The sequence below is a fragment of the Aplysia californica genome, unplaced genomic scaffold (assembly GCF_000002075.1).
Source record: "Aplysia californica isolate F4 #8 unplaced genomic scaffold, AplCal3.0 scaffold01086, whole genome shotgun sequence".
Lineage (NCBI taxonomy): Eukaryota > Metazoa > Mollusca > Gastropoda > Aplysiida > Aplysiidae > Aplysia > Aplysia californica.
The window spans coordinates 73,277-95,564 of NW_004798356.1; the positions used below are offsets into that span (position 1 = coordinate 73,277).

Consider the following 22,288-nt stretch of genomic DNA (forward strand, 5'->3'; position numbering starts at 1 on the left):
GTTGCTGCTTCTTGACAAACCTGGACTTTTGTTGATTATTTCTTTCTTTGCATTTAGTTTGGTGGCCCGTGTTCATAGTATACAGTGGGTGTCGCATTCAGCGAGGTTGCCGTAACCGGCTTGTTGTCCTCGTTGGATCCTACCTCTCGTTGAACGTGACTAAGGTTAAAGAAAGAAAAAGAGACAACTTATTATATTAAACGATGTACCAATACCAGTAATTAAAACAGTTGTCCCCCTGATGACAAAAATCTCAAACAGCATCAGTGTGCGCGTATTTAAGCTGTGTTCTGACCGTCATTTCTGGATTTTAAAGTATTTTTTTTCCGGAACACTTCTCGTGTGGAAACATACCCTTTCACATCTAGGCCTAGATCTACCTAAAGCAAAGGCAGGAGCTTGGATTTTCTGATCAGGGGAAGAAAAGAAAATTGAAAAAAAAAAAAATGTCTCGATCTAGACCTACCCATCCAGAATTCATCCAGTTTCACACAGACCGCATCGTGTTCCCACCCACCCCCTCCCATCCCTACCGTAGGCTAACCCTCGCCCATCCTCTTGGCTTTGGGGCCAACATTAGGAGACACATTAGATCTAGCAATACGATGAGTTAGGAATCGAGGAGGTGCCTTGTGCTTCCCGTGAGATGGGGAGAAAGGATAAAAATTCTTCGCTTTTTGGGCCGCTAATTGCTTTCATCTGGTTATCGCGACCTCGTTGAAAGCGACTTCGGTCTGTTTGCAACCTCGTTGGAGCTGACGTACATTTACAAATAGATATAGAGGAAAAAATCTGGGATTAAGGATTACCTCGTTGGAGCCGACTTCTCGGTGAATGTGACCTCGTTGAATGCGACACTCACTGTATAAAGCACACATTCATGTTCTGCAGTCTACATTATGCTCTGTGCGCTTACAACTAGTCGTTATCGAATAATCAAAGTTACCATTGTTTGGGAAAAGAAGGTGCATTAAATAGCCTAGATCTGGGGTATATCCACCGCCTTGTGCCTATATACTTTTCATGCAATCATTTTAAGTCTCATCACCAAGCATTTGACGATGTGCCAGTCCACGGTTAAAAGCCACATGCTGGACTTGCATCAACACTAAAGTGCATCCACCCCCAACCCCCCTCCCTCTTCGACGCTCCGCAGTCCACACGGACACATAATCAAATCTGTACACAATCATTGAATCAACTAAAAGACCCACATGTACTCTATGGGTCACGAAGGTGCAATTCGCCACCAATGTGGGGATCGGCTTCCCGTGGGGGCAAAGTGTTAAATGGCGAATTGCACCTTCCATGGAGTTAATTTTTTTTGTTTTCATGGTTTTATGTCCACGCCTGGAACTGGTAGTAACATGTTGGTAGGCCTATAAATATTGAAGTGATTAAGCTGTCTCTTTGAGTTCATGGATATATCAAAGATATTAGGTACACCCTACGGATATATTTGGATGAGATCGAAGGGGTGCGAGCTGTTATAGTAACGTGACGGGGTTGACTTTTTGAGTTTATATCTCTTTCACTATCTATAGACTCGTTTTCAGGGAAAATGCTGTCAAGATAGGCCTAGGCCGTACATGTATTTAAACTCCTTGACCTTAACTTTCATCTCTTCTGATTTTGATACCATGCATACTCTGATGCCAAATCTCACAGCTATTGTTTATCAGTTCAGTGGTGTGGCAAGCTCAATTTTAACCCGACGAAAATAGTTACTGTCAGAGCAGAACCTAAAAGTTTGTTTTTTTGGATCATTCGGTATAAAGAGGCAGCTAGTTGTGCAATTATCAACGTTAAATGTTCAAGTTGAAAAGTGCTTACGAAAAAGAAAACCAAACTAAACACATATTAAAACATTCAAATATTAAAGAAAAAATAAATTCCCCTATTAGTAGGACAGAATGATAGGTAAAGAAATACAATCATAATATATTATGAATGTGAGCTATATATAATATAATGTATACATTTCTATGGAGTTACGACGGGACCACTTATTCTCCCGAAGAGAGCATATAAATCAATTTGGTTCCAATCAAGGAACTTAGAACTAATGGAGCCTCCTCTCTCTCTCTTAGCAGCGCCACGAGCAGTACGCCGCGGTGGGGATAAAATATGGCAGCCAACTATGGTCTAAATCACGAACTGCGGTGTTTCTTTTTATGGAATCTTATAGGGCTGGGCCACGTTGTGGGGTCGGGCGGGGTGGGGGAATGCACTCAAGGAAGAGGGGATGGAGCTGGGATGAAAGAGGGGGCGGGCCTTGGGAAGTGACGAAGGAGAATGGGAAAAATTAAATAATAAAAAACAGAGAGAGAGAGAGAGAGAGAGAGAGAGAGAGAGAGAGAGAGAGAGAGAGAGACAGACAGACAGAGACAGAGACAGAGACACACACAGAGACAGACAGAGAGAGACAGAGAGAGACAGAGAGAAACAGAGAGAGACAGATTGTGATCAACTGACGGGATGACGGATAGAATGACAGGTAGAAAAAAATTAAATTCTGTGTGTGATACGGACTGATCTAGGTAACTGAGAAAGCCTAGGGACTGTTCAATTATTTAAGAGTTTTACCGTATATAGCTAGTTTTAAAATTAAGAAGATTGGCAAAATAAGAAGAAAACTTATCTAAGTATCATAAAATTATCAAACATACCAAATTGTAAAGATAATCTTTCAAGACGCCCAAAACATTTAATTACAATAAGAAATTGTGAAAAATGTATTTTTTAAACTGAATTTAAGATATGACTGCATGATTCTAGGCGTGTGCCATAACTAGCTATATGTGTAAGGAACAGCGAACACAAAAGAGGGTCGATGCCAGCTTTATCTGATTGCTAACAGTATTATGTCTTGGTCTATAAATAATAATAGGCCTATTATTGATTACAGTAACTTTGTTTCCTGTTTTTCTCAAAGTGGAGCGCACAATAATTTCAAATATTAAAAAAGAGAGATAACAGCACCTTTGGACTTTTCGACTGAGATCAAAACTTACTATTATTGGTGTAGGAATAGTACAGCCTTTGTTAGCTTGTGTCGTTGCGTTACTCTGTCATTGATGAAGCGATCATTCAGCAGCCGTTCATGATGGTGGACAATCATGTTGACATAATATTATTCTACATGCCTCCCTGATAATTTGATGGACATGGGTATGAGGCGGCCTTGTTGGTTCTACCTAACGAATCATGCATTGGCTGTAAGCTCAGGCGGTAGGCTCTTATTGCGAGTTCGATGTTCGGCAAAATCAAAGGCGTCGATGAGGGGTTCACACCTGGGCGTGATCCCTTTGTCGTAAAATCCTTGCGTCTGGAGCAAACTTGAGCCTCGCATCGAGATTTAAAGCGGAGATGTGATCCCATGCATGAGCGTGGATGTCCTTTGAAGGGTTTTTTTGTTCAGTAAAGTACACTAGGGAAAGCAGCGTTTTTAGTCCATTCACACTTCAGAGGGAGGTAATTTATCTTAGGGATGACTGGCGTAGTAAAATTTGTTGTTGCTTTGTTAGGTTCATTTTTTAACAGCGGAATCTTAAGTGAACGGGAATGATAAATTGTGGGATCTTGGGTGAAGACTACAACAATAGATTTAGATCTAAACCGAGTATAGTTCTATCAAACAAGACTCAAACTCTTATCCACCCACCCTACCCCCTCCCCTCATCTGATATGGTTTGGTGTTTCTTTAACATAGAAGATATTCATCATTATTGTTTTGGGTATTGATTTCATATTTTAATGGAGCCTCTCGATATCTACATTAATTAGATAACAGCGAGTAGTCTTATAGTTATTAGGAGATGAATGGGCATTAAAACGTAAAACAAATCTGACTGACTGATCTCAATACGCTAAGGTGTGTTATATGATTAGTAAATATATGAAAACAAGATACATAGAAACCTAGACTCCAGATTTTTTCCGGTCAAAATAAATGTCTCTAGCGCATAGCATCTAATTTGCACACACAATGGAAAGCAATATATTATACTTTAATTAAAATGTATAATATGTATATATATAATATTATATATATATATATATATATATATATATATATATATATATATATATATATATATATATAGAGAGAGAGAGAGAGAGATAGATAGATAGATAGATAGATAGATACACGCTCACACACACACACACACACACACACACACACACACACACACACACACACACACACAAGAATACGAATATTTTTTTAAAAAATCAAGTATCTCGGTCTGTCTTCTGGGGTGTTGTTACAGTGTATCCCTTTCAGCCCGGGTTGGCCTTGGCAGGTAGCGCTGAAGCCAGCCTCTAATAAATGTTAATGATCTAAGTTGTGTCGCTGGGGGCATAAAAACAATTTCATTCACATTTTTTTGGAACGGAAAACAACACCTATGGAAACTTCTGTCCTCTGTAGCATCATATCGATTCTTACACTTACACACAACACAGGTTGAAGGCATTTTTTACTAACTGACTACACGAACCTCGGAATAAAACCTTCTTTCTTATTTAGATTTCAGTGCGTGAGTCGGGCAGTCGTGCAGCGCAGGTAGACCATAGTTCCGCTGCGAGAGAGGGCTCCTATTAGGCGTGCGGTGCCGCCCACAGAGCATCCTCCTTTACTTTTAATCTCCTTGGTTCCAATAGATCTACTAATTTTATTTGGCTCAGAATTTGCCGGTCGTTTGGCTCCACATTGAGTGGGCGTAGCCTGCGGCACTGATTGACTGATTGGCAACTGGCAACTGGCCAAGGAGATTAAAAGTAGTTCTAAACTCCTTGCAACTGGCACACTGGCAGCTGGCAGCTGGCAACTTCCTCTTTTCGAAGATGGCGGCGGGAAAGGCAAAGAGGCACCTCTTGTTGTCGAGGAGTTGTCAATACACTGTCAATTAGGCCTAATATTATCACTGTTTCCACGGAAAATTTTCGATCATGGCCTAGATATCTAGATCTAGAGATCTAGATCTAGGTAGATCCAAGGTTGTTTTGTGACAGCTTCTAGAATCTAGAAACATGCTGATCAGGAGAGAGATAGACACTCCAGAGTCTCTGGGTAAGGCTTTGGACTTATTAAATAGAAACTAGAGTCTACAAATCACCTGAAATTTTATTTGCACAAGGCGTGACAAGGTGTGGGAATACTAGATCTAGATCTAGACTAATCTAGATCTAGATCTAGATTTAGATCTATATATCTAGATCTAGATCTAGATCTAGAATTTCAAAATGTTATTGGCACTGGGCGTTTCAAAAGGAGGATGGAAGTTGGGCCTACCACCGGCAATTTCTTCATTTTTTTCCCCTCTTGGCGTAAGGACAAAGATCATTTTATACAAAATAGTTCACTCCTCTCTTTGACTTTCTTACATAGAGATCTAAAATTTAGATTTTTTCTAGATCTAGATCTAGATGTATTGTTTGTTTCTTTAGTATAGAGGGTTTTACGGCGCTCGCAACTGCATCATAAGGCATAAGGTCATATATATATATATGAGCGCGCGGGACACACCTAATACTTTTTCGTTGGTAGGAAATTTTGAATTTTGCCCGAGTGGCGGCCGAAGCCTACTCTTATCGATTTTAGACCACCAAAGGATCTTTGGCGCTTTTTCGGTAGTTCCCACCCCGCAATTGTTATTCACAGGTTTTGGCCCCAAGAGTAGGGGCAGGGGCCCTGACCTAACAAAAATAGGAAGGGGGGTTCCAGGGGGGCATGCCCCCCTGAATTTTACCACAATTTAATGTTTTGCTGTTGTTAGGTTTGATATCTTAGCTCACCGCGAATCAAACGTATAGATCTAGATCTAGAAGTAGGTCAGGCTCAAATAAGGGGGGTGGGAACTACCAAAAAAGCACCGGATCTTTAACGTGCGCAACTTGCACACGGGCCCTCCGAGATTTTTCGCCCTTGTCCGAGAAAGCTAGGTGTAGATCTTTCCTACCAGAAGATTAGGGGTGTGGCAGAAAGACAGCAGTGAGGAGGAGCCAAGGAGTAGCAGTAGAAAGGCTGCAGAAAGAGTCAGGAGCCGAGAGGAGGGGGCAAAGGAGGTGAGGGGGTGGGGGCAGAAAGTGGAAATGAAAGCAGACAACAGAACATTGTTAGAGATCAGGAAAGGATGTGAAAGGAGACAATTTTAGAGAAGAAAATTTTTTGGTTGCTACCCGGAATCGAACCCGGGACCTTTGAATGAGAGGCCAACACCTTAACTTCTAGGCCACGAGAGCCCCCATCTAGATGTATATTCGCACAGGTTGTTTGAATACTATGAAATATTATTTGCACAGGGTGATTTCAGATTTGCGATGGATGCAATAGCCTCGGGGCCAACGAACGGAATGCTACTGGCAAGGTTCTCTGTCTCTGTTTTGAAAATGCTACACAGGTATGCTTATCCAAGACCGCCTAGTCTCACGGACTCCTCGCGCCATAAATTGCCAGTCTCGCGCAGCATTCGCAGCGCGCAGGTTGGCTTGACCCTGTGCGAATAGAATTATAATTTCTTATCGAAGTGGCTAGCCGTACTTAGATCTAGGTTTGGCCCTATCGACTCAAGCCTGTTAAGTACACAGGTCTCATTAGATCTAGATCTAGATCTAGTAATTATTCAGGTTCAAATAACATGCAAGTCAGTAAGGCACCTTTTGGTTTTGTCTGAAATACAAATACTTTAGGCATTGCAAACTAAAAAATTCATTTACAATTCAGCCATCAATATTAAGTACGGCTAGCCTGACAGTCTAGCCGTCCTTAAGTACGGCTAGCCTGACTGTCTACCCGTACTTAAAAGTACGGCTAGACTGCCAGTCTAGCCGTACTTATCTTAAGCCCGATTAACATTAGAAAACAGGAGATTTAAAATACTTGCACAGTCATTAAGGCACCTGGTTTCGTCTCAAATACAAATACTTTAAGGTACTGCACACTAAAAATTTATATTTTTACAATTCAGTAGGCCTATTTTTTTTTAATGGTCAGTCGCCTTGCCATCATATTTAGAATAAGTACGGCTAGACTGCCAGTCTAGCCGTCATTAAGCAGGGCTAGCCTCTTCCATTTCTTATTCGCAGACACGGTGTGAATAAAATTAATTCTTATATATATATATATGTGCACACCCGGTGTGAATAAAACCACTTCTGATAAATAAAGATCTAGATTAGATCTAGATCTAGATCTAATCCCATTCGAGAATCTAATCTTTGCTATTTGCTTTGTAATATTTGTATACTTTTTAATCTGTTGTAAAGTAGAGAAAACTGAACTAGTCAAGTGGTGATTTAATAAAATATCCCTGTCATTTTATTGTCAAACTTTTGTCCTTTCAGAATGAGAACCCGGTGCTGCAAATGCTCACGCCATTAAGTTCAAGATACTCCAGCTGAAGACGGTCACTCGGTCAGCCTTGTTTGGCGTGATACGTTGGAGACTTGTGCTTGCCCAGACTCTACTCTTCAGTGTGAGACCGAAGACTGAAGTATCGAAACAAGTCTTGACTGACCTGGTAACTTGGAAGAGTTCAGGATGCTCTTTGAGGAGACTATTGGGCAAAATGGCAGTGTAAGAGCACTTTTTTGTCTGTCAATGTCTGATATGACCAATGCATCTTCAGAGAGGAGAATAATTTCTTTTTAAAGCCCTAAGAAAAATCGATTAAGGGGATTTCAGAGATGCCAACCAGTATGATTTTACGTATTTTAGTACGATTTTTTGCCGAAAATACGCGAATACGACTTTTCATGAAAAAATATGCATCCTGGAATCTGTTCAAGACTGGTAGATTTTCAGTGTCACTGCATCTTGCCCTACCACAGTTGTTACAACTCTCACAGTGCGTGGGTCTACTTGAGCCATTCAAGTTATCGCTTTTCTCTGAGTTTGAGCAATAATTTGAGTCTGTCAGTTCATAATATGAACCATGACACCCAGACTGGTTCTTGATAGTCGAAATTTTTGTTCTAGACCCTTCCGAACGCTCAAAGCAGGATTTATTTTTTACATAATAATGAGAGGAAAATATTACCGGTATAATAGACTGAAATATTTAAGGCAAACAAGACCCCAGTACCACTCTGAACACTGAAATATTGTTGACTGGATACATGATGTATATTGTACGCGTGTGTGCTCCCTTTTTCGAGCTGGTGAGCTAGTATTTTTTTTTTTTTTTCAGGAAATATTGCTGGACCCCCCCATTTTACTATTACTAGTTGGTTGGTCGGTCGGTTGTGGGGAATACACATTTTCCCCATAAAATACACATTTTCATATTTCCCAATACTCATTGCGGTTTTCTGTGGTTGGCATCTCTGGGATTTGTAGCTTCTACTCTGGTCAATTTGAGTATGAGTATGAGACCTACTCTGGCAGAGAAGAGTTTGCCACATTTTGAACATATAACAAATTAATTTCCACTTGTAGATGTGCGCAGCTTGTGGGATTTTCTCTTATCTTCAGCATTTCTTATGAAGCCTCATGAGTCTGAATTTTTTAAAAAGAATATAGCAAGCAAGACAAACGGAACCGTCAGTCCTTTTATTCGAGAAGCTAGGACTTGCAGGACAGGTGCAGGCACTCCCACTTGGCCACATTTTTGGAGCTTCCTCTCGTTGAGGGAAAATCTAGGCTGAGAACAAGTTTCCAAGCAAGGCACCCTTCCATAATTTTTTATGTGTAGACTCCTCAAGTTGTTTCAAAATCCAGAGATTAATCAAGTTTAAATACTCCTTTGTAGAGTACTAAGGGTTTTGGTACTGAGATGATTCTTTGCTGTTTGTACCTTGAGTGCAGGGGTTTTATTATAAAAACAACATCCAGGAAAGATGGGAAAAAGTTGATCCTCCCTCGGATCTGAAAATAGCATGAAATAAATTTTATGCACTTTACTACTTCAACACTGAACTAGCTCTGTAAAATTTACTTTCTGTGACTGATTTTGTTTTACTTGAATGCTGAAAAAGTCCACTGTGCCATTTCTGTCAACAGAGAACTGCTGGGGAAGTACAACACTGACACACATTTTGTTGTTGTTGCTGAAGTGAAGTATGTGACAAGTACATCCTGCCTGGTTTTTCTTGTTAAGTGATGTCTGCAAGATTACATACTGTGCAGAGCTCCTACCAGTTCACTGAGATGTCCTTGGACGCTCGACAAAGAGAATTAGTACTATTGGTGTCATAGACAGGCAAGGTCTACCACAGAGAAACATCACCTTTTCTGACCGTGCCGTAGCTTCTTCATAGGTAAGAAGATACTTTCATGATGTATTTTTAATCTCATACTCTCATGTTTTCCACGGAAGTTTTTTTTTTTTCATTAAAGACTTGTTTTTTTTTAAAGCATTCATTTTTTCCTTTGATGTATTCAATACATCTTGTCCTTTTTATTAGATTGCTACTTTATGCTACTTTATACTTTATTTATTGGTTTTTGTATTTTTATATAATACTGTTCACCTTAATTAGGCAAAATGGTTCGATGGGTCTTTTGATCTGAGCATGGGGATAGGCTTGGTAAGACAGGGGATAAAACAACCAAGCTGCTCTTATTTTTCGTTTTTTAAGTGTTCCGACTAAAGCAGCAGTGTACATTAAATTTTACCTCCTGAAAGAGCAATCCCCAGGTCTTTGATTCTGAAAGTCTGGTGATTTTTTCATGGAATTGATTGTATACTCTAGAATTAGGAGTAATTTTTGTCTACATATGTGTTGGGTTTTTTTAGTTCCCGTCTCTCTTAAATATTCGTTGCTGCTTTACATTTGCTTGCCTGAAGCCTTCATGAACCATTGTCAATTCTTTTACTGTTTTGGTAATTCATCTTGTAATGACAATAATCATAAATTCACATCTTATGTGTCCTTCCTGTATTCACAATCTGTTTCATGGTCTTATTATATAACTTTGCTCTTTTCTCTTGGAGACCTGCTTCAGCTGCATGTACATTTTAAGTAATGTTTTTGTATCATGTTCAACGGCACATCCCTTTCTGGATAAATTGTTGTTTCCCCAGTTCATTCACGAGATCAATACGCAGAATGCAATCTACTATTTGCTACAAAACTTCAGAAGCTTGAACATAAGGGATGGACAAACGGCCTTGTAATTTCAACCCATACAATATTGCTTGGCAAGTAGTAAGCATGATGTGTAAATAGATTATTTCCTTTTTCAATTCTTCCTGCCCACTCCTACTTAACTGCTTTTGGTGATTTATAGAGTCCCATGGACTGCCAGGCGTTTTATTGTCTCAGAAATAGAGGCTGAAAAGCAGGAAAAGAAATAACAGTTTGGACGGACAATAAGTTGTTCACTGTCCCCTCTCAACTGTGGGAGATTTTTTACATAGACATTTTTTTAGGAATATTGAAGACAATTGAAATTACTATTCAGAATAGGACATGACGTAAATTTGATATTTATATATTGGCTGAAGTTCCAAATTAAGTATATATATATATATATATATATATATATATATATATATATATATATATATGTTATATTCAAGATTTTAAATTTAAGTAAGAGCAAGTACATAGGCGGAGAAAGAATCCGAGGAACCAATTCTTTGTTCTTACTTGCCTAGAGGAGTTCATTTGTGTTCTTTGCTATTTTTACTGTGTTTATGTTCTAGTCTAAGACTTGCCAAATTACCTATTTCCAAATGGGAGTTCTATGGTAGACTCGCAAATTGGAAATATAGCCTGCAGTAAAGTTTAGACAGCTGTCAGTACTCTCACTGGAACGAATAATCTTCTTTTATATAGAGTGCTTGTCATGATAGTGCCCCCTAAACTGGCTTGGAGTTGATATATTATGGTATGGAATTTACACATCTGCACCCCTTCACTCAGGATTCAGAAGATAGGAGGATTATGCTGTGTCATACACAGCCATGAAAGCTGATGAGTTTAAGAATGCTTTTAAAAATAAGTTCATGACACTTTCATATTTTAAAACTTACCTTGATTTTTTTGAAAATTCACTAAAATTGATTCAAAGTGTGAATATATTTGTTTGTTTACATCCTTCCCAAAGTTGTAGTCACATTGACATTTTAATGTTTTTATCAATACTCATCACTTCTTTCCCTTTTATTTGGATCATTTGAATTTAATGGTTTGGGGGAGCTAAAAAGGTCCTGAGGGGTAGAAAAACTTTTATAAAGATATTGACTCTTATTAAGCAATTTGGTTCTAATTTGAGAAAAATCAGAGCTTGCATTAAGCCTTTACAAAGCCATTTTTTTTTCATTCTTTGGCCCTTTCGCCATTTTGGTTCTTTTGGCATCCACACCATTTCAAACTTGGTCATTAAAACTGCCTGAAATCTGTAAGATGGAATCTGATAGTGAAAGCATTCACAATTTGTAAGATGATGAGGTCAAATGGAGACCCTTCAACGGATAAATCAGAGTTTGAAACTACAGGACCTGCAAAACACGAACATAATCAGGTGATGAGATTTCTCATTTGTTATAAATATAGCGACTATGTGTTTAACTGTATTAAGACCGGTGTTCATAGACTGGTGAAGAGTACTGAACCATATCAGGTAGTTGTGATTGTAACGTTTCATTTGCATCACTATGAACAATATTTAGTTATTTTCATCTCTTAGCCACTTTTTACAATAGTGGTGGCATGAAATAGAGCCATGCATTACAGTTGTTTTACCTTGGAAACTGGAAACGTTTATGTGGTTGCTCTGCAGACACTTCATGTAGCCTGCCAAGACATCAGATTGGTATGTGATAGAGAAGACGGTACCTCCTCCCTCCTTTCCAGTCTTCTGAGTACTTATTTACACAGTTAAATCCAATGATTAAACAGCCCACACTGGTAATCAAAAGGAGTAGAAAATTTGATAAAAGGTTGATAATAGTAATACATTTTAAATACCTTTTCTTCTCTTACACCCATTGCACTTTGCACATTTACTAGTAGTGATTCTCTTGGCTATTTTGAAAAAAATAAAGAATAGAATAATAGGATGTTTCTATGAATTGCAATGATCTTTTATATCGATTCATTTCAGCTTTGGCACTGCCCTTCAAAACCTGGAAGTCAACGAGAAAAAGAGTGATTTAATCTTTGGAGGGAGAGCTGATGGTGCAATGACTCAGGTACTTGAGGATAAGAAATTTTACTCGACTATCCCCAAATCTTCAATGACCCATCCACCAAAAGTTAATTATTTTCTTGTTTCTCACTAGCAAAACATTATCCCTGGAAGCGCTACAGCCTCATAAATAGGACATGGGTGTGGCAACCTGGAATGCGCGACTGCCCTTTTCATAAGGTTGACATATTAATTGGACCTGGAAGGGTTCTGGCCCTACATAAAGAGCATTGACCCTGACCTTTTTTTATTAAAAAAATTTTGGTGTTCCTTATACGGTAAACGATCTAGAAAATAGCAGGTCAGAATTATAAATATAGGGACCGATGAGTTTTCAAGTTATTTCGAATTCATAGCATGTCCCTCTGCCCAGCAATCGATCGATTAAGTGACGCTGCCCATTCGAGCATCTGCCTGCTTTGTGTACACAAGCGTCCCGCTTTGCTACTTGCTGTTGTTGATTCTGTTGCCTTTTGAGGCTTGTTTGATCGTTATTTGCTTTGCTTGATCGTTTTTGTTTGCATTGCAATGGCTTCTGCTACAGGTGAAGTGGAGTTTCTTGACCTCAGTGAGTCAGCTGTGTTGAGAATGATGAATGCTGCTCTTGCCTTTTGGATTCTGACGTTGATGTGTTCGTCTGTTCCCCCTGCCTTGTTGATGACACTTCCCAGGTAGAGGAAGGATTCAGCATCCGCCAATGGTGCCCCTTGCAGTGTGATAGGAACATCGGCTGAATTCATTCGTAGAACTTTCGTTTTATCCCTGCGAATATGGAGTCCAACACTACGGGAGAAGGTCCTGAGGCGATCTGTTTTCTGTTGCATCTGGGCTCGACTGTGGGAAAGAAGTGCCAAGTCGTCGGCAAAGTCCAAGTCTTCCAGCTGACTGGAAAGGGTCCACTGTATGCCACTGCGTTGTCCCGATGTTGTCTGTTTCATTATCCAATCCACTGCTAATAAAAAGAGAAAAGGCGATAGCAGGCATCCCTGTCTCACTCCTGTATTCACTTCAAACGAGTCTGTTCGCTGCCCTTCAAGTAAGACACTGCAACTCATTCCCTCATACATTTTCTTGATCAACCTCACGAACTTGTCAGGTATTCCGTAGTGGCGCATGAGCTTCCATATATTGAGTCCCTATCTAGGCTGTCAAAAGCTTTCTCGTAGTCAACAAAGTAGTCAACAAAGTTAACGTACAGGGAAGAGTTCCACTCGGTGGACTGCTCCACTATTATCCTCAAAGTTGCAATCTGATCTCATGATCTCTTTTTACGAAATCCTGCCTGCTCCTCTCTTAGTTTTGCATCCACGGCTTCCTTCAGTCTTTCCAGTATGGTACGACTTAAAATCTTCCCCGGAATGGAAAGGAGCATGATTCCTCTGTAGTTTTTACACTCATGCAGGTCTCCTTTCTTGGGTAGTTTCACGAGCAATCCCTCTCTCCAATCCTGTGGAAATTCTTCGCTGTCCCATATCTTGCCAATAATTCCATGGAGAATCCCTGCCGCAGTGTCGATATCCACCTTGAGAACTGCTGCTTCCTCTGCCTCGCGCGCTAGGTCATCTACATAGTTTCTTTTGTCTTTCCGTAGGCTAACTTTTACCTCCTTCTATGCATTGGTGTATTCTTCTTGGGCCTTTGCTTTGGCTGCTCTTGTCTTGCTCCTGTTTACCTGATCCTTTTTCTTTTTCCTTTCTTCTATCTTCCTCAAAGTGGTGACCGATATCCAAGGCTTGTGCTCACGTTTCCGTTTCCCCAGTACCTCTTGACACACCGTGGTCCAGCCTTCTTTTATTGCCTCCCATGTTTCTTCCACGCTGCTATCCTCGCCTAGTGTTTCCAACACTTGGAACCTGTTCTTAACTGCTACATTAAACTCCTCTCTTGATGATGGCTCTCTCAGAAATTCCACGTTGTACCGGTACCTATGATTATTGACAATTCCCTGTCTTCGCTTTAGTTTTAGTCGGATGGTTGAAATGAGCAAATGATGGTCCGAAGCTACATCTGCACCCCTGTAAACTCTAACATCCCTCATTGATCTCCTGAATTTTTTCTCTCTCTCCTGTAAAATTTTGCCTTTTGGGCGTCGTACATTTTAATGCCAGGTTGCTGATGACAAATTACCCACTACCAATTTATCAGTTATTTCTTCTTTCTTTTCCACTGGTAATATTTTCTCCTCTTCCTTTTTTAATCTTTCTTTTTGTAATAGTATGGAGGCAAGACATCCTTTGAAATGCACATTTAGCGTTGGTGGCCTTGGGGGTAGGCTCTCGGACTTGCAACCGTAAGGTCGTGGGTTCGAATCCCGTCAGGGGCCCGACGTTGTGTCCTTGGGAAAGGCACTTTACACGAATTTTCCTCACTTCACCCTGGTGGGAATGGGTATCCGGCTATAGACAGCGAAAGATCTTTTCAGTTTGTTAGTGTTTACAATTGTGCGCTTAATCAGCTGTTTGCACTGTATGCTTCCTGGAAGCCGAGAATGTTTCAGAGTGTTCTATGGTCTGCTGGGGTAATAATATAGTGTAAAGCGCATAGAGCCTGCTGTTGAGCGGGGATGCGCTATCTATACAAATGCTATATATTTATTATATTGTTCATTATTAGCCTAATGATAATAATAATTTTATAATTGCATTTATTTAGTTCACACCATGCTCTACAGCATGCTCTCTCTATGCGCTTTACAAAGTAAATTCATGTATTTCATAAACGAACAGTTACCACTGGCGGGGAAAAAGAACAAAAAGGTCTGTGCTGCAGTAGATCAAGTGCCCAGTGCAAGTAATAGGATTTACATCATATATTATACAATATACATACATTTGTCATTTTACTCTCATGTCTGTCTTGTCAAGTTGCAAACGGCGATCGTACACTAATTGTACAGCGGTGGTGTGTTCAACTATAATGGGAAAAAATATGTGGCCCTCAAAGCTAGTTACTTTACGAGCATCATTTTCCTTTGAAATTACTCACAACAGGACTATTCATTATTAGTACTGGATATATTTTTAAAATCTCAAATATGGTGTTTTTGATTGTTTGTTGTAGTTATAATTGTATATCACACACATCATGATGAGGTGGCATGAGATGATGCAAATGTGTAACTTTGGTGGTAGCTTTGTCATCATGTGACGCAGGTTAGAAAAGGCTTTTAAATTTTTTATTGAACTTTTAAGATCAGTTGTTTTTTATTCATAGGAATGAGTACATGATACATGTACTACCATTTTGGAACCAGACTTGCTCTCATAATTATGATGACAAAAAATGTCACCGTGCTTATATTATGCTCCACAGGATTTAGATATTTCAGGATTCAGAGGCATGGCCAATTGAGCTTATCTGGTGTTTCCTTCTATTTTCATGAATTAAGATTATTTATTGAAACTTTCTAAAAACTGTTAGTACATTTTATTTCAATGTGATCAATGATAATTATGATTATAAATGATGCATCTAAATTTTGTCTTCATAGATGTTTTGCACGAAAGAAAATGACACTTATTTGATAATTCACCTAATTATATTGTCCAAATTATCTTTTTAGGCCAGCATGCAACTTAACATACACAGACATCATAATTATATAACCAACAGTCTTGCTTCAAAAGAAAGGTTATAAAAGAGAACTGTTCGGTTTTGACCTGGCCATCCGACCCTTGTAACTATCATGACACATTGCATCGAATATTGTATACAATGTAATCCAATGGGAATTTTTAATTTCTGAAAAGTAGTGGAGATTCCAATTTTATTAAAGAGTTGGTGTGATTTGAATAGTAACTGGTGGAGATTTTTTGTAATCATAGTTTTATATTATAATGAACATCAGAATCCCAAAGTGGTCATCAAACATCCAAATTTCTCCCAAAATAATTATTTTGCTGCTGTAATTGTAAGTGGTTATAATAAAAATAACATCAATTAGAATCTACCTACATATTCATGGTATTGGACCTGAAAATAAGTTTTTAAAAATTTGATCTCCCTAATGTGTTTAGTGGTGACAGGTTTGGGTACAGGCTCATAAAGGTTTTTAAAAGAATTTCATAAAAGTGTTTCTATATTTTAGATTTAGATCATGTCAATATACCATCCCCACTCCTTTTTTTTGTTAATGTTAATTTCGTCTGGGGAAAAAATTTGCAGGTAATTCCACCTCGAGCCGCAAGAGGAAAGTGAATTGTTGATGTCTTTCATGAGGAGGCAAGAAGTCCCTTCTTCTTTCCTGCACAGCAAGAAGTGTGTGTGATGCACCAGGAGGAAGTGGTGGCAGTCCTTCTTCCCCCACCCAGAATTAAGAACAGTGGCAGACATTTTTTCTCTTGATTTTTTCTTTTTCTTCCCCCCACCCCCTTTTTAAAATGTCTTTTTTCTATTGTTTATTTGCTGGGGGGGGGATCATTTATAAAAAGTGTACATTACAACGATTTTTATGGCCGCTCAATTCGTTTTACTAAATGTGGTAATATTCATGGATTATGTAGCTTGCTTCAAGGTAAGGTAACCTTACTTTTTTCACCAGCCTTTGCTGTCTCTCAAACATTTTACATTCCTCTTTGAAAGACCTTACCGGTATAATACAATAACCCTTTGATAATGTTCAGAATCCTGAAACAAACAGGGGTCCTCACTGTGAAATCCACCTCGTTGCTTTACCTGTACAAATTCTTGAAGTCACTGGGGTCGCTTTCTCAGTTCGGTTCCTGCAGAAGATTGGGACCCGATACGCTCATGGACAGGCAGATGATACAGGATTGGTAAGGGAGGAACCTCCAGAATTTTATTCCTGGACTGTGCCTACCTCTTTCGACTTTGACTATGAAATTGATCACAGGGGCCAATTTTTATTTTAAAATTTGATTCTCTTTGTTTTTGTATTTTGTTGTTATTTGTCTCTTTTTTTTTAATCCCAAAAATTACCTCCCTTTGTTTATTTCAATAAAATTGTGTATGAAAATAATGTATTGCAGTGTCTGTTGTTCATTTACCGTGCAGTATTCATGTGGTTTGTGCATATTTGTGTATATATATATATGTGGAATCAGGCTCTTGTCAAAATAATCAAAGTGAAGAAACTTGCATTTTTCTGCAGGTTTGTGAATTTTTATCAAATTTTTGTTTTTTTGGCTTTGCACCTTTCATGCCTTGATTAAAGGCACAAAAAATGTAAATTTTCTGTACCACGGACTCTTAAGCCAAGGAAATAACTAATCTTTGGCGGCCATTTTCTCACTAATTTTACCTCTGAAAACAGGTAACCCCACCTCCTTCATTCGCAAATATCTCGACTTGTATTCAAGATAAATGGATATTTTTGTTCATCCAAATAAAGACAAGTGAAGAAGCTTTAAGATGATGCCAATAACTCTACATGCCCAAAAATTGGCAAGAGCCTGATTCCACCACACTGCATCACACACACACACACACACATAATATATATATATATATATATATATATATATATATATATATATATATATATATATATATAGGTACATATACCTCAAAGTACTTGACCTACTTTTTTGGATGACATAATCATCCCCTGCTGAAAATTTTAATATAATCAGAATCCCCATGCTTTAAGCTTTACGACTTTCATATATATATAATTTGTAGATATTAAATATGAAAATTCATTCAATATGGGCCTCTCAGACTAGAAGCTCAAAAGACCCTGTCTGTTTTTCACCACAAGAATGCATGGAAATCAAATCTTTGGACCTGTGTTTGAGAAACTTTGTTGTTTTAGAAGGCATGTTGAATGTTTGGAAATATTATGATAAAACCTATTGTTTCATCATAGCTTAATAAATTCAGTTTGGGTCGATTTTTATTGAACTGTCATATCTTTGTTCTCCTTAAGTACTGTATTCAAGTGAGTGGTTGGCGGATGCTCTCATGTGGTTTGCTGCTTCTTTCCTATCAGTATTAATCGTCTGTTCTCCTTTTTTGTGTTTGTTGTTACTTGCTTATAAAATACACCTCTAATCTTTGGCACTTATATGACCTGCCTTATTGTGTTGCAAGTGCATTCAAACTCTTACTAAAACTAAAACGAAACTATTCAACTCCAGTCAAACCCTTTATGCACCGCTAATCTTGGGACAAGCATGAAGTTGGCAGTACAATGGGGCTTTATGTCGTCATTTGTCACTGCCTTTAGCAACGGCTCCACCTGAACTGAACGTATGTGCCGTCTGTGGTATAGTGGAAAGTAAGAAAGCACTTTGTCCTTGCAAGCAGAAGACCTTAGTGCAATTCTCCTGGGGAGAATTTATAATCTTGTACTATGTAGGTACATGTATCTCCCGTCTTTCTGCTGGGATGTATTCCTCTCAGTAGTCCTTGCAGGATTGAGAAGCCCACCTACTAAATGGTCTAAAATTGTGTCCAAAGGGGTTTAAAACACCTACATTAACCCTATCGATACGTCGTGTTATACTTACTATCATGTCCATACGACTTGGGGAACTCTGTGCCTGTGGGTTGTTGGCGGGTGCTCTGGTGTGGTTTGCTCCTTCTTTCCTATCAAACATCTCTTGTCCTTATCTCCCCTTCTTCTTTTTTATGTTTGTTACTCCCTTGTAACACGTCTAATCTTCAGAATCTGGCGTTCATAATATGACAAGTGGCCATTTACCAGTCTCAATACCCTACTACTACTACTACAGTACTGCCATTATTTAAAATATTCGATTACAAAAGGGGTCGAAATCAGGATCTAACTTTCTGCTTGTGTGTAGAGTTATGATGTCACTATTATCAAGGTCCGTCGCCAGATCGCCCGATAACCAAAAGGCTGGCGTGCACCCGTGAGGCTTTTATAACATGTGTGAGGACTCACGATTAAGTGTACGTTAAAGGTCGGGTGGCCCGAGGACAGACGAGATCAAAAGATTAAAAGTAAACCCTACGTCCACAGGTCCCTTGACACATATTTCAGTTTGAATATACATTAAAGTTCTGCTGAAGCTGCACGTCATGGACGTGTAATAGCGTATTTAGTTGCTGCTCGTTTCCCTCCTGCCCATGGCAATCGCGCAACACAGATCTATGAAGCACAGAGTTATATCCTTTTTAACTACTAATAGTATAAATCTATGATATGAGACAAGACTGGCTACTATTTGTCTCTTCTCTCTACCAGTCTACTTCTAGTCAAGACGGCAATCGCTGTCACCCCGGTATACCGCCAACTCCGTGTACCGCCAACTTCATGCTTGTCCCAAGGTAGGTGGTATTGTCACTACAACGTGGTTTGACTGTACTTCTGTATGATGTATGCATCGCATCAAATGTGTTTTGGTATGGAGTCCGTCCGTCTGTCTGTCTTACAGAAGTGTTACATCATAATCGACTGCATGTTTAACACCCACATCGACATAATCACGAAGTTTATTAAATGGCGGGCTTCTTGCATCTCTCTCTCTCTCTCTCTCTCTCTCTCTCTCTCTCTCTCTCTCTCTCTCTCTCTCTCTCTCTCTCTCTCTCTCTCTCTCTCTCTCTCTCTCTTTCTCTTTCTCTCTCTCTCTCATACCACACACACACTCTCCCCCCCCCCATCTCTCTCTCTCTCTCTCTCTCACACACACACACATTCTCTCTCTCTTTCTCTCTCTCTCTCTCTCTCTCTCTCTCTCTCTCTCTCTCTCTCTCTCTCTCTCTCTCTCTACCTCTCTCTATCGCTCCCTATCCCCTTATGCATGTACAAGTACACGTATTGGCTCAGTGCTCTCAAACTAGGGTCACGGGGTCATCTCTGAACTAATTTGTTGAATCAGATACCGGTAAGCATAATCAAAAGCAAACCAATGTCAAAACAAGGTGCAGCTAAAAGCAAGGAAACTGGCGTCTGTGGTGTAGTGGTTAGGCACTTCGCAGTCGCATGTAGGAGTCCCGAGTTCGATACCTGAGTGGCGAGGACATAACTTTTATTGAGTGTCTCAGTATTTGTCACGGTAGTCACCGTATTGTACCTTACTCTTTTTTACTCACGGGACGTAAGCGCCCTGTATGCCATGGGCTCTTGGTTAATGTTACTCACTTCGGGGATCTATAAAAAGTCAGACACTACACCCGGTCTCAATATATATTTAGAATGCTTGCTGTCGTGTGTGTTCGTCTCCAGTTTTACTGTCGTGTGTGTAGACAAACATTACAGTATTAATACTGGGTAATTGCATCTTTCTCAGCCCGAGTTGGCCCTGACAAGCAGGGTCTGACGCCAGCCTCCTAACTAAAGCTAAATTATGTCGAAGGAGAAGTGAAAACATCTAATTCTTAAAAAAGGCAGGGAAGGAGGGGAAAAGTCCACACTCTGCCATGACACAATATTTTAAACTTGATTAAAAGAAATATACACTTAAAAAATCGGGCATTGTAGGTCTTCAAAGATACTTAGATAGCCATGTGCCATACCATTACACTTAGATACACCGTGGTACCTTTACTAGACGTATGGGGCTTAGGCAGTAATGCTGACTTATACAGCAAGGATTTCATTCACCCCCCCCCCTCAAATTTTTAAAATAAAAATTCCAGCCTACCCCCCCCCCAACAAAACAAACAAACAAAAACAAAACACACACACACACATACACACACACACACACACACACACACACACACAATACTACAGGTGCTAATTTGGACTGAACAACAAGGAAGTTATAGATTCCCTCGAGTTTAGAACCAGAAAGAATCTACCGCCCGTAGCCTACTTAACGACACTTCTTTCATTTCCAGCCGTCCATTATATTCGCCCCTCAGACCTGGAAGAGACTCATTATTGTATTGTAACAACGCCCCCGAGACGAACGAAACGGTACCGCTCTATCATGGAGTAGTCCCAACAGACATGGCAGCACAGTACAAGAAATATTTAAAATCAATAGAGTTGGTTGTATAGAGTCGTATAAAGGATTAAAGAAACAATAGCCGTGTAGAAGTTCCCATTATTCTTTAAAGTTCAATGAGGCTCTGGAGGTATAGTCGCTGGAGCGTCACACGGGGCAATGATCAAAGGCGTCATGTCGCCGATAGGCCTAGATCTATAGTTTGTAGCCAATCCATTTATTCAAAGTTAAAGCTTAACTCACAGGAAAGCAACTTCAGTTTTCCACAGTGTTTATTGGCGTACAGTCGTCAAAGACAAGCTCTGTCTTGGATTTGGACGGGGGGAGCGTCAAGGAATTTTTTCTTTAAAGAAAACCGTTAATATTCTCATGCTTGGTAACCTTATAAATATGTTATCAAATCTTAACATAGTCGCCAAGCCCAGAAGACAAACAATGTGAAAGCATTATTTTTAGCCCAGGACGCATGGTTATAAGCATTGTTCATGACCCATATTCACACTTCACATCGAAGAACGAGCGACTCGGGGTTATCCGTTTGTTTACCAATAAACACTGCGATAGTCGAATTCTAGTCCTAGGAAAACACAGGAATCACCTGCGCTAGCAAAGATTGTGGAGAATCTTTGGTACCAGTGTCTTGCGCCATTTTGAACCCCTAATATTATGTAGGCCTACGATAAGGAGATACGTCGAAGTGGTTCAATAATGCTTTGTTGAAGATAGCATTATTAATTGAATAATATTAATAGAGAAGCATTGCAACTGCCGCACAATTTTTCACCGTGTAGAAATATTATGTACATAATAGCGTTATAGCGTCGATAGCCTAGTTTGCTATCAGACTCGTAATCGTGAGATTACGGGTTCTGGGGTTTCAGTATGAGGCTCAGCCTGGTCCTACGATGTGTCCTTGGGAAAGACATTTTCTTTAAAGACGATTTATTTTTTCATTTGGCTCTGTAAACTTGAAGATCTACGTTGAATTCGGAGACTGCCTCTTAATACATCCAAAAAAACAACAACCAACAACAAAACTTTAGTTTGCAAGGGGAGTTGAACCTGTACAATGTTATTTTCGCCACACAAATAATCACAGTATTTGTGCGAGTTACACAGGTCACATGATTATAATGCCGAGAAGAGTATGGTATGAGTAAAAGACAGAAAAACACGGAAAGTGAACACAGGGGGAGCTTGACGAGATAGGAGCACATTACAACCAATTGAAGACGTTAAAAAAGGGGGGAAGAGAGGGGCGAGTGTT

The 22,288-nt window shown here is 39.5% G+C and overlaps 1 long non-coding RNA gene across 2 annotated transcripts; it reads left to right on the top strand.

The window, feature by feature from the left end:
- The first annotated feature begins 4,632 nt into the window (after positions 1-4,632).
- On the top strand, positions 4,633-17,120 carry LOC101856939. 2 transcript variants are annotated; one of them, XR_221150.3, is made up of 6 exons: positions 4,633-5,077; positions 7,351-7,582; positions 9,008-9,264; positions 10,032-10,155; positions 12,059-12,146; positions 16,307-17,120. It is a non-coding gene; the product is annotated as an uncharacterized LOC101856939 (long non-coding RNA). The 2 variants fall into 2 exon arrangements; XR_004859331.1 differs by lacking the exon at positions 10,032-10,155 and having other exon boundaries at positions 4,647-5,077.
- The last annotated feature ends 5,168 nt before the right edge of the window (positions 17,121-22,288 follow it).